This window comes from Equus przewalskii, chromosome 16 (genome assembly GCF_037783145.1).
Source record: "Equus przewalskii isolate Varuska chromosome 16, EquPr2, whole genome shotgun sequence".
NCBI classification, from domain to species: Eukaryota; Metazoa; Chordata; class Mammalia; order Perissodactyla; family Equidae; genus Equus; species Equus przewalskii.
Window position 1 is genome coordinate 69,437,445 of NC_091846.1, and position 13,628 is coordinate 69,451,072.

The 13,628-nt window shown below is 36.7% G+C and overlaps 1 protein-coding gene and 1 pseudogene across 8 annotated transcripts in view; one reads left to right on the forward strand and one right to left on the reverse strand.

Annotated features, from left to right (window-relative positions):
- Positions 1 to 13,628, forward strand: part of PCCA (propionyl-CoA carboxylase subunit alpha) — a 416,711-nt gene that overhangs the window by 330,170 nt on the left and 72,913 nt on the right. The window lies entirely within an intron of this gene.
- LOC103559476 (large ribosomal subunit protein uL29m pseudogene) lies at positions 12,770 to 13,351 on the reverse strand (annotated as a pseudogene).

Sequence of the window (13,628 nt, forward strand, 5' to 3'; positions counted from 1 at the left end):
AAGTGCTCTCCCATGTGTCAACCACGGTTTTGGTTTTTGTCATGTAAAATTAGGAACAGATAAATTAAATTGATTTTTTAAACAGAAGATGAATTTATCATCTAGTTGACAAACTTTATACATTTTAATTTAGAAGCTTAACAAAAGTTAGAACTATTTTTAAAAAGTGGAATGATTTCCTGCCTGTAGCATATAATTAAAGTGTTGAAGCAAAACAAAGGATTTGCTGTGTTCTATATGTGTTGAGCTCACTCTCTTTTTCCTCATACACCCCAGCACTTTCATAGTGTGGACATGCTGGATGAATAGAACTTGTTTTTATTACTCTGACTATACTGTATTCCTGTTAAGTAATTTTTAAAATCTTGACAGAGGCTCTTCAGTTTTACTTTGAACAGCTCGAGTAGTTTTCCATTTCTTATAACGTCATTTGTCTGCTGGGACTTAATATGTTGTTTCTTGTTAGTATTTTACAGACTAGATTTTCATGTTGTGTAGTCACGTTGTTTGAACATTTGCAAGCAGAGCCGACTGACTGCCATTGGCCTGTTTCTTTGTGTGGCATGATTTCTTCTATCCACCTGCTCACAGCAGGTTGTCTACAGGCCTGAAGAGTAGCTAAATACTTTTGAAAATATCTTGAGATCCTGCTAAGGTCTAACAATTTCTGCATTTTTGTGGTGTGAAGCTATTCATGGTATACCTTTGAAGGCTTTTTTCTTTTTATTTCTCAGATTCTTGCTTAAATATTTTCAAAAGAAGATAAATTTATTATAAATAACAGTACAAAGCTGATTGCAGCTCTATTGCGTTCTACATTGAATAGGTCATTGATATTCAACTAAGTGGAACTAATTTTCTATGTTAAAGCAGACAAATTTGGAATAGTTGTCACATGAATCTCATGTTATTTACTACAGAATACCAGATTAAATGAATTACTTGTGAATTGATTGCAGTGTTAAATAGATTATATAACATGATAACTTAAAATGCTCAGTGGGCCTGTGTAATATAGAATACTATACAAGCACATAAATATGATAGATGTTATTGTGTTTGCGGATTGAATGACTACCTGTGATATATTTGCAAATGCTTGTCCACACAGAATTTGAGTAGGTTTTTAGAATTTAACCTTAATTTTCTGTTTTTGAAGAAAATGAATTGATTTTCACACCACTTGGGAAAGAGAAGTTAAAAATAAGTTATTTTCTTTTTTTGTTTTTTAGATTAAAATAATTCCCACAAATTCTGAGAACAAACTTTAACTTTCATCCTAATAAATGTGTATGCATGCTAAAGTAAATATTTTAATAAAAAATTAAATGAAGTTGCTTACATTTTCCCTTATACTTTGCTAATACAAAAAAAAGTAGATTTGGAAATAACCGTCTTATGTTTTTGTTCCCAAATAAATGTTTTCCATGTTTTTAGATGTTTCTCCCCACCGCCACCTCCTTAGAAGTAATTAGCTGTTATTTGTACTGTATGCGTGTGATTACTCCAGAGTCATCAAATGTATTATGAAACCGTCTATTTAGGATGTATAGGATATATAAATGTATAACTTAGGATAAGTAGAGGTTGGTATTTTTTCCTAAAGAAGTAGGAAATGAAAGAATAATTATTAACCATCTCCTTTCACATTCCTGAAAACATCAATTACAGTTACACATCTCAGAAACAAGCCTACCGGTGGAACAGAAATAACTCCTTTCACCGTGCTTCAAAAAGTTTAATCACAATTTAACAGCTGGAATGTATTTACAACTATAATTTAAAATATTAATTTTGATGCAAGTCTACCTGCTTTTGTTATGCAGTCCTAGAAGCTTAGCAGTTTTCTTGTCTCTAGTGGCATATGTTTTATGATTTGGTGTTGCTCTTAAAAATTTAATATAATGGGAAAATGTCTTTCTGACCGCCCCCCATGCACACACATCCTTTTTTCTCCTCTACTATCTATTAACTAGAAAATTGTATTTTAGTAACTGCCAAAAAGAAGAGAATTTTGAACAGTATAAACACTGATTGTAGCAAACGTGGAAAATAATACAAGCAGCTGCACTGAAGACCGATAAGACAAATCCCATAGTAATGGCCTTTGAAACAGATTATCAAGTTGGAAATCAGTGAGGGGAAAAAGAAAACTATTACTATTTCTTCCTCTTACTGTTCAGTGAGATTACTTTTGAAGGTGAAATTGCTTCTGGTTTTATTATCCTAGGAAGACATTTTGGGAACATTTGATTTATTATTTTGTGAATGTTTTTACTTTTTTTGAGTGAGCAACCTTGCTAATTTCATATGAATTTGATTCTAACAAATGTTGAAATCATTTTGTTAACAATCTTACTTCTTAAATATTCTTTTCTTTAAAGACAAAAAGGAGTATTTTTTGTAAATGTTGGAGCAAACTATCAAAATAATAGAAGGAACTTTTTATCTGGTTATGAAGTGCCACTTAAATAGGAAAAGGGGTAAAATTTTTGGAGGAAATATTTTAATAAGTATGGAATATATTTTATGAAAGTACAAATCTTAATTTTTACTTTATTTTACATTTTGTTGTTAGTTTATCAAGTGGTCGGTTCATGGTTGTTTTGGCATGCCTCAGACTCCTTGTAGGCATCAAGTACTTTGTTCTTCGTGGATTCTAAAACTTAATTGTCTTAATCCTAGAAGGTGGGGAAAGTGTATATTCCAGTTTCCTGTATAGAGGTAAATTCCAATTTTGAATGGAATTTTATTTCTCTATTTTCTTTACATCAATCCTTATTGCTGAGATGTCAGGTTTGGGCACTTCTTTTCTTTTCCCTTCTTTTCTTTGCTTTGCTTTCTATGCAAGTATATAGATTGTGGTAGTGTGCTGGGGATAAAAAAGCTGATAGTCATAATGTGTGTAATCATAAAACCTGCTTTAAATTGAATGCAAAGTTAAGGGCAACTTATTGGTACTTATATTTATGGTTTACATATTCATCAATACAATTTAAATGTTTTTAATGTGAAAATTTAAATTTTTAAACCTATTTCCATTTCACATATTGCAGAAATACTTCTATTTGCCTGGGAATCAGCCTAACCCTTGTAGGGTAAAGAAAAGAAACTATTATATTTTTTTTAATGTCTCTTACATAGAAGGTAATGCCAAATATGACCTAAGTGGTATTCTAGATTCTGGAGATACAGAATTGACCAAGACTTAGATTGCAGCAGGAGGATGTAGGTACCAAACATGTAAACACATAAATAAGGTAATTTGGGTACTGAGAAGGTCAATAAAGACTTTAAAACAGGGTAACTCATGGGAAGTACCTAGAGGAAGTAGCTTTACCTAGGGTGGCTAGGAAATCATCTCTGAATTGAGTTGAGACTTATGAGGAGAAGGGGGCAGCCATGTGAAATTTCTTCTTTTTGAAGAAAGTCCCAAGTAGAAGGAATGGCAAGTACAAAGACCCGAGACAGGAACAAGCTTGGTTAGTGTTGAGGCTAGAGGGCAGGCCAATGTCTTGCGTATGGATTTTTGTTGTTGTTAGTGCCATCAAGTCGATCCTCCTAGTGACCCTGTGTACAGCAGAGCAGAGACCTGCCCAGTCTTTTTGCACCATCCTTCTCACCTTCTGAAGCTGTTATCAGACAATGCTCCGCTGCTATTCAAAGTGTTTTCATGGCCAATTTTTTGAAAGTGGTTGATCAGGTCCTTCTTCCTGGTGTGTCTTAGTCTGGAAGCTCTGCTGAAACTTGTCCATCGTGGGTGACCCTGCTGCTATTTGAAATTCAGGTGGCAGAGCTTTCAGCATCGCAGCAACAGGCAGCTGCCAGACTATAACAAGAGCAGAGGGGTGGTGTGGTTCCCTGACTGGGAAACCAACCTGGGCTGCAGTAGTGAGAGCACCGAATGTTAACCACTAGACCTCCAAGGCTGGCTTGAGCATAGTTAAGAGAGTGTAAAAGATAGGCAGGGACCAGATCACTTCGGGTCCTTGTAGGCCAAGGAGTTTGGTTTTTAATGAATTCCTACTATGAAGCTTTTGTGGGATTTGAATAGAAGAATTATATGATGTGATTTAAAATCCCTGCTGTGAGGAGGTCAGACCACAGGGGCCAGTGGTGGAGGCAGGGAAATCCTTTATCTGACCACTGCAGTCCTCCAGGTGAGAGGTGCTGATGGCTTAGACCAGGAGTCGGCCAAAGCCAGCCCACTGCCTCTTTTCTACGGCTCACAAGTTGAGGGGTTGGTACATTTTTAAATGGTTGAAAAAAATTGAAAGGAGAATAATATTTCATGACACGTGAGAGGTATATGAGATTCACGTTTCAGTGTTTGTAAATACAGTCTTACTGGAAATAACCATGTTCATTTGTTTCGATCTGTCTGTGGCTGTGTGTGGAATTTTTGTTATAAGTAGAAGCTTAATGCCCCAACTTTCCCTATCACACAGCAGTTATATATACCACAGACTTAGCAGTAGTAAAGTTTATTGTGATTTTTTTGAGCTTAGCACAAAGATTGAAGTTTTTCTGAACAAGAAGAACTGCCTTTAACCACTTTATTGAACGGCTTTGAAAATTAGCTTATGCCTCAGACGTGAAAATGGTCCTTAATGCATTCAACCTAAAATTGCAAGACGAAACACTGCTTACATGCAAAATTTACAGTGTGGGGGTTTTAACAACAACTAACATTTGAATCACAAGTAGTGTCAGGCTGCTTTTCCCACTTCCCAGGCTGTCAGATTAAAACAAGAAGCAAAATGCAGTTTTAGCAGCATTTTTCAGACCTCAATGCAAGAGCAAAGGAAATTTCTTTTGTTTTCTTTCTTTTTTTTTTTTTGTGGTGAGGAAGAGCTAACATCTGTTGCCACTCTTCCTCTTTTTGCTCGAGGAAGATTGTCGTTGAGCTAACATCTGTGGCAGTCTTTCTCTATTTTGTCTGTGGGACGCTGCCCCAGCATGGCTTGATGAGTGGTGTGCAGGTCTGCGCCAGGATCTGAACCTGTGAACACTGGGCCGCCGAAGCAGAGCACGCAAACTTAACCACTACGCCACTGGGCCGGCCCTGGAAATTTCTATATTTTAAAATCCATTTAACTATACAATTGAGGATCTTCCACCTAACCTCCAATTAAGAGTGATTAAACTGCAATATAATTTTAGGCTAAAGGCAAATATCAAGAGAAGAATCTAAGAAAATTCTATAAATGCCTTCCAAGCAACGAATATGCTCAACTACAAGCATATGCCTGTGGATTGATGTTGGTATTTGGCAGTATCTGTCTGTGGAAAAAGATAGTTTCAAAGGTGAAATGCATAAAATCTTATTACAGATCAGCATTAACAGATGCATATTTGCAACTGATTTTGGTGATAGGGAACACTAACTTTGAGCACCAATTAAACAGAATTTTGTCCCTAAATAAAAGAATTCCATTCTCCTTATTAGTATTAGTATTATAAAAAAGTTGTGCTTTATTATTGTATTTTGAATGTTGTAAAACAAAAACGTAAAAAGTTTTCTCTCTTGTTATATAAGTAGCTACATAATATCCTCAGTTTTGCCGCTGGGCTCACAGAGCCTAACATGTTTACTGTATGACCCTTTACAAAAAGAGTTGGCCAACCTTTGCTTAGGCTAAGATGGTAGCAGTGGGGATGGTAAGAAGTGAACTAATTTGACATATATTTGGGAGGGAAGACAGAAAAGATTGACAGATGGATTAGATACTGGGTGTGAAGAAAGTTAAAGAATTGAGTGAGCAATGGAGTGAATGATGGAAATTATTTACTGAGATAGGTGTGATAGAGGAGGAGCAGAATTTGGGGGCCAATCAAGAATTCTGTTTGGACTTGATAGGTTAAATACATGCATTAGATATCAAAGTGTTGATCTCCAGTTAACAATTGACTATATGAGTCTTGAACTCAGAGGACAAATGGGAGTTGAAAACATAAATTTCATAGCCATAAGCATGTATATTTTCTCTAAAAGCATGGATCTGCCACATAAAAAAGAATGAAATCAGACCTTTAACTTATACCATGTACAAAAATTAACAAAAAATGAATTAAATACCTAAATGTCAGACCTAAAATTATAAAACTCCTAGAAGAAAATATAGGCAAAAACTTCTTAACATTGGACTTAGCAATGGTTTCTTGACTATAACACCAAAATCATAGGCAACAAAAACAAACAGAGACAAATGGAACTGCCTCAGCCCTCAAAACTTTTGTGCATCAAAGGACATAATCAACAGAGTGAAAAGACGGCCTATGAAATGGGAAAAAACATTTGCAAATCATATATCTGATAAGGGGTTAATATCTAAATTATATAAAGAACTCTTTCAACTTCACAACAAAAAAACAAACCTGATTAAAAAATGGAAAAAGGGGGCCAGCCCCAGTGGCCTAGTGGTTAAGTTTGGTATGCTCTGCTTCAGCAGCCCAGGTTCAGTTCCTGGGCACGGACCTACACCACTTGTTTGTCAGTAGCCATACTGTGGTGGCGGCTCACATACAAAAAAGAGGAAGATTGGCAGCAGATGTTAGCTTAGGGTGAAACTTCCTCAGCAAAAAAAAAAAAAAAAAAAACATGGACAAAGGATTTGAATAGACATTTCTCCAACAGTCGCATACAAATGGGTGACAAGCATATGAAGAGATGCTCAACACCACTAATCATGAGAAAAGTGCAAATCAAAACTGCAATGAGATATTACCTCACATCCATTAGAATGGCTACTACCGAAAAAACAGAAAATAATAAGTGTTGGTGAGCCATGGAGAAATTGGAACCTTTTGCACTGTTGGTAGAATTGTAAAGTGGTGCAACTGGAAAACAGTATGGGAATTGCTCAAAAAATTAAAAATAGTGCTAGCATATGATCCAGCAATCCCAGTTCTAGATATATATATAAAAGAACTGAAAGCAGGGTCTTGAAGACATATTTGCTGCCCATGTTCACTGCAGCATTATTCACAATAGCCAAGAGGTGGAAACAACCCAAATATCTACAGTGGATGAATAGATAAACAAAATGTGGTCTATACATACAATGGAATATTATTCAGCCTTAAAAAGGAAAGAAATCTTGTCACATGCTACAACATAGATGAACCTTGAGGATTACGCTAAGTGAAATAAGCCAGACACAAAAAGACAAATACTGTGTGAATCCACTTAAATGAGATATCTAAAGAGTCAAATTCATAAAGACAGAAAGTAGAATGGTGGTTACCAGGATCTAGGGGGAAGGAGCAAAGGGAAGTTTTTGTTTAATGAATATAGAGTTTCAGATTTGCAAAATGAAAAAGTTCTAGGGATCTGTTTCACGACGGCATAAATATACTTAAAACTACTGAACTCTATACTTAAAAATGGTTAAAATGGTAAATTTTATGTCATGCATTTTACCACTAAAAAATTTTTTTTTGTTAGTTGAAAATCATAAGAGCCAAGATAATTTTTAAAAAGAAATACAAAAACTGATTTCAAGACTAACTGAAAGAGCAGTATCAAGACAGTGTGGTATTGGTAAATAGGCAGGTGGTTCAGGAGAACAGAATAGAGTCTAGAAATAGATCCAGATGTGGATGGTCAGTTGATTTTTGTATTCAATGGGAAATTCTCTTAAACAAGTGGTGCTGGGACAACTGAATGTCCATTTGGGGAAAAATGAGCTCATTTGTTAGACGGCAGATTAGTGCTTGCCTGGAGGCAGGGACCGAGGTTGGACCGTGAAAGCCAGGCAGAACCTTTGGAGGTGGTAGAAATGTTCTGTGTCTTGATTGCAGTGGTGATTTTTTACAACTGTCAAAAAGTCATTGAATTCTATACTTTAAATGGAATGCAGTTGTTTTTGCATACATTATGCTTCAATGAAGTTGATTTTTTTTTAAGTGGGTATCAGAGGATTAGAGGGGAACCATAGATGAGATCACACAGAGGAAGAATGTGGATGGAAAAGAGAAGAGAGCTGAGGACTGGGTCCTGGGGCCAGCCAGTAGTTAGAATTGAATGAAGAGGTGAAGCCAGCAAAAGAGGCTAGGAAAAAGCTGCCAAGGAGGTAGGAGAACAACCAGGAGGTGAGGTATCCCGGAAGCCAGTTATAGTGTTCCTGAATACGATGAGGACAAAACTGATGGATAGGTAAGGCAAGATAGAAATGGTAGGTGACCTTGACAAGAATGATTGCGGATGATTAGTGGGCACAAAAGCCAGATGACAGTGGGTTCTAAAGAGAATGAAAAGTGACAAAATGGAGACCATGAAGATAGACAACTTTTCAAGGAGTCTTGCTTTAAAGGAGAAAAATAAATGGGGTAGTAAGCAGCTTGAGGGAAATGTCTATGGATTTTTTTTATTCTTTGCATTTTATTTGTGGAAGGAACTGGATTGTTTGTCCTGTAGAGTTTTCCATTGCCAGGATTTAGCTTGATTGCATCCCAGTGGTGTAGTTTAGCATATTCTCTCGCCTCTGTCTTCTATAATCAGATTCAGATGCCTCTGTCTCTGGCATGACAAATCATAAGTGACCTGGTATGCCTCCAATAACAGGCACATGCTGTCTGGTCCTCTCTCTGTTGATGCTCAAGCTTAGGTCAACAAATTCATTAAGGTTTACAAAATGATGATGTTCTCTTTTTGCCTTTCTTTCTTCATTTACTACCTGGAATAATTCTTTAAAGAGAAATTCCGCTTCAACTACTTCTTGGGTTACCCAGGAGTACAGTTTTCATAGGAAATAAATGAATGCTTGTTCCTTTCTTTTTACTTGTTAGTGCTGTTGAATGGATTTCACCTCCCAGCGACTGTGTGCAGCAGAGCAGAACCCTGCCCAGTGTTTTTGTGCCATCCTCTCACCTTCTGGCGCTATATCAGACAATGCTCCACTGCTATTCACAGGGTTTTCATGGCCAGTTTTTTCGGAGGTGTGTGGTCTGATCCTTTGTCATCGTCTGTCTAGTGTGGAGGCTCTGCTGAAACCTGCCTAACATGGGTGGCCCTGCTGGTATTTGAAATACTGGTGGCATAGCTTTCAGCATCACAGCAGCACGCAGCTGCCACAGTATGGCAACCTACAGACGGGTAGTGTGGTTCCCTGACCAGGAAACACACCTGGCCTGCAGTGGTGAGAGCACTGAATCTTAACCATTAGACCACCAGGGCTGGCTTCCTTTTACTTATTAGTTCTCAAAATAAAGAGTTGGTTTCCTATCATTCTCCAAAAGTGACTAAATTAGGGTATTTTGTTTTTGTTTTTCGGTATCCATTTTGAACTCATGGGTTTAAACATACTTGATATGCTTTAATTCATTGCAGTTATCATCCTTATTGATGGTCAAATTGTCCCATCTTTGGCCAGAAAGAGTTTCTTCACGTTGGCTCCTGAGTCTTTTTGACATGACCCCAGTCTTTGATAGCTCCTTTACTTTCTGATATGACAAGTTGTAGCAGCCTCACTTCTGCCCCAGACCTGGGATCAGCTATTTTCCCCAGAAGCCTTGATTTCTTTGAGTGGAAATGGTATTTGTAGACAACAGTTGGGGTGCTAGGGATGTTTGTTGCTACTAGGCCTTTTCATGTTTCTGGTGAAGATTCAGAAACTATGCCACCATTGCCATCTTCTCAGAATCTAGTGGCCACACTTTTCAATCAGATAATTTCTCATTCTGAAGAACTGTTATGGTTGAATCTGTGCTGTATTATCAAGGTGATTAATTTACTGACTATACTGATAACTATGACTAGACCCTGTGGCTCTTCTTTTCTGCCACAGGCTTCCAAGGAAGGACCATTGAACCACCACTAGGATGAGTCCTGGTCTGGTAGTATGGGCATGCTTTAACTGAGTGTTTTCCTCACTACTCTTAAGACCTCAGCAGTATCAAAGTCAGCATGTTATTGGACTGCCTATCCACAATCTTAATCATTCTACACCACTCCTTTCACTAATTTCTTGACAATTACACCTCTAATTTTCACCAACTAAAACTTCTGCTAGACAATTGAAGATTGAGAGATATATGGGTCACTCTTATATTTCATAGTATGGAAAAACTTCAGAATTCTTGGTGAAGATTGATCTTATGTTTCCATTTCTGCAGCCACTGACTTGTATGTTGTTGAGATTAAGGAGGTAGTGCAAGAAATGGTCCTTGTCCTTAAAGAACTCATCATCTAATTGACGATGTAGTCTAAGACATTGTAGAGATATTCCATCCTGCACAGTCAAAATGCTTGGTTTGGGGTTCTTATTCTCCCACTGCAATGTAGGCAAGTTACTTTTTACATTCCTATAACTTTAGTTTCTTCCTAAGTGAAATAAAATTTAGACTTTCAGTTCTGTTTGCCCTCCAAATTCTAAGTTTCTGTGAATGAATCAGGCTTAGTTGTACTGTTGTGTTTGCCTAGCCCTTGAGTCCTCCTACCTGAGTGATTGCAATAGCATTTTCCTTGGCTCACAGGCCAGTGCCTCTTCTGTTCCTGTATATCCTCAGCCTTACCTCAGACCATCAATCTTTCTGAAACATAAACATGTTACTCCCCAGTTTAAGTATAAGAACTTTGTAAAGTATGAACTCTCTCTGTGCAAGATGTGACCTGGCTCTGGAATTCCTTTTCAGTTTCCTTTCTTGCCTCTTCCCTCCGTCACCCAGACCTATCTCTGGCTGTGCTGAACTACTCACTATTCCTTAAACTCACCATGCTTTTTCTTCATCTGGAATTTGCATAAACTGTCCCATCAGATCAAAAGTTTCTCTTTTGCTTCCCTTTTGGAGAATTTTTAATACCCGTCTCTAATGTCTCTCTGCAAGTCTTCCTTAACCTTTCTGGGCATTTAGCTGGTCTGGCCTCTTATCCTATAATACTTTGTACATTTTGTACTATGGATTCGTCATATTGAATTATAGTTTATTTTGAATTCTGTTCTTTCCTTTAGTCTCCTGGAGGGTGGATCTTAATTCAGCTATCAGTGGTCAATACATAGTGATGGATAGATGGCTGGATGGTTAGATGGATGACTAAAGTAGAAGTGCCAGTATCAGAACCTGGGATGCAAGACTCAATTCTAATCCCGTAGAGCACTGAGGGAAAGAATCTATTTTATTCTATTCTGTATTATTTCTTTTTTGCGTTTATTAAGTTATACATGTCCATATAGAAGAATAGGAATAACAGCTAAGCCGAAAAGAGAGGTCAACTAATATCTTCCACCCGGGAATAACAGTTAACTGTTTTATGTGCGTTATGTGTATTAGAATTTTATTTATAACATACAGAATTTTTTAATAAGAGTTATTCTGAATATACTGTTTTGTTTTTTCTTTTTGCACTTGGAAATATACTATAACATTTTTCATGTCTCTGAAATTGTTAAATGGCTGCATGGATATACCATAATTTATTTAACCAGTTTGTTTTGCTTATCATTTAGTTTGCTTGAAATTTTTAGATTCTATAAACGACACTGTGATGACATTTTTGTAGCTGTATTCTTCTGCCTACTCATGACTTTTTTCCTTGGGATAAATTCTTAACAGTGAAATTAATGGATAAAAATACCGTTTTTGAGTTTTCTATACTGTACCACACCACCTGGAGTATGCTAGTCAGATTACTATTGTGTCAAGTCACTTGGCAGTATTTTCGGGTAGGGGTAAACATTTTGGTATCGTTGTATATTAAACCATTTTCCTTCTTATTGATCTAACCTCCCTCAATCAAGGAATCAGGGGCTCAACCTGGATTCTGAAGGTTTACTCTGGATTCTATGACTTTAGTGGTCATAAAGATGGGAGTTGGTAAACCTCCCCTTTTAAAAAGGAGTAAAATTAGGCTACTTCCATAATAGTTCATGACAGACAGTTGTGTGAGGGTCACTAATACTCCCTCTGGGGCTACATCTGGGAACTTTAAAAAAATTCATAGCTACTTAGTTAGAACTGCTTTATATGTTTGTATAGTCTTTGAAGCCACTGGATCCTCTCTGATTAGCACACGAAAGGAAGAATTTTGAAGAACAGGTTAGGATAAATAGAGTAATTTTACTGATGGGAATTATCTGGAAAAAGTGTAATTTACTTCCAATGTACTATTTAGTTATCCATTTTTAGTAAACTAAAATTCAAACAAGTAAGATACGCATAAATAATATCATATTCACTTTGAACTTATTTTATTTACAAATAAATGCATAACATAGAGGTTATTTCTTTTTTTATTACTCTCTGAACATAGAAGAATTGTAGTGTTCTCATTGTTGTCTTAAACAAATATGAACTCATTTTTTATAACAACTTTATTGAGATATAATTCATACACCATACAGTTTACCCAAAGTGTACAACTGAGTGTCTTGTAGTTTCTTCACAGAGTTATGCAATCATCACCACAATCAACTGTAGAACATTTTCACACCCCGAAAAGAACCTGCATCCTAATTAGCAGTCGTGCCCTGTTTCCTCCCAACCCTCCTCCCCCAGGCAATCACCAATCAACAACCAACCTTCCATCCTTCTTTTGTTATTAAAATGGGAATTTAATTTGTACTTTATGCCTGATTTTTTTAAAAGTCTGGTAGAAGCATGACTGCTTCCAGAGTTAGCATGGCATGTTAGTACTTAGACCAACTGAGAAGTAAATAGTCATTAACTATTTAAAAAATTTATTAAATTTTTATTAAATAATTTATTAAATAAATTTTATTTAAAAATTTATTACTGAAAACAATTTCTTTATAAACCACTTAACATCCATTTACTTTTGTTTGTAGACTATTATCCAAGAAAAACAAAATAGTAAATTAAGAGTTCTGTGGGCTTCAGAAAGGTGTGGAAACTATTCCTGAAGAAATTTTTTTCTTTTTCTCTAAACTTTTCTTCCTTGCCTCAATGTGGGCTTCCTTCTCAAGTCTCACTCTGACAAAATATTCTGCATAGGGCATTGCAAAGGATCGTTTCCTACTGTATCTCCTACTTAGGTATCAAGTACAGGCCACTTCTTGAACCTGTGCCAGATGAATTGTCCGAAGATGTCTCTTATCACCAGATCTAGCTTTCTCTTGAGCAGTCTGAAGAAGCCTTGGGATATCTTCTCTTTCCTGGACAACTTTAATGCCTCCATGGAACCTGCTACCTTTTCTAACCATTCTAACTTTTCTAACTTGGCATTGGCAATCTCTGCCACTTGGCCTCCTGCTCTAGAGTTCGGAGCATGTTTCTTCCTTTAGTAGGGCATACCAAAGTTTATGTATTTCTTCCTTACTTTTGTTCCTTAATTGCTGACAGATTCGTGAAGCTACAAGTTTCACTTTTTCTTCCCCCTACTTCTTTGGGTCATCAGAAAAGTCTTCCAGTCCTTTCCTTAACAAAATGATATAAAGTAATCTAGATTAGTGAAAAGTTGTAACATCTGTTGTAATCTTGGGCAACAAACTAAGAGAAAACCTACAACTTGTGCTACCCGGGGCCTGAGCAATTATTTTTGACCTGAAAGTCTTCAGAGCAGCTGAGAGTCTCTGCAAAGAATGTCGAAACTGTTCAGTCTGCTTCCTGCTTCTGTGGATGTGTCTATTCTGGACATTTCATGTTAACTGGAATCACGTAATATGTGATCT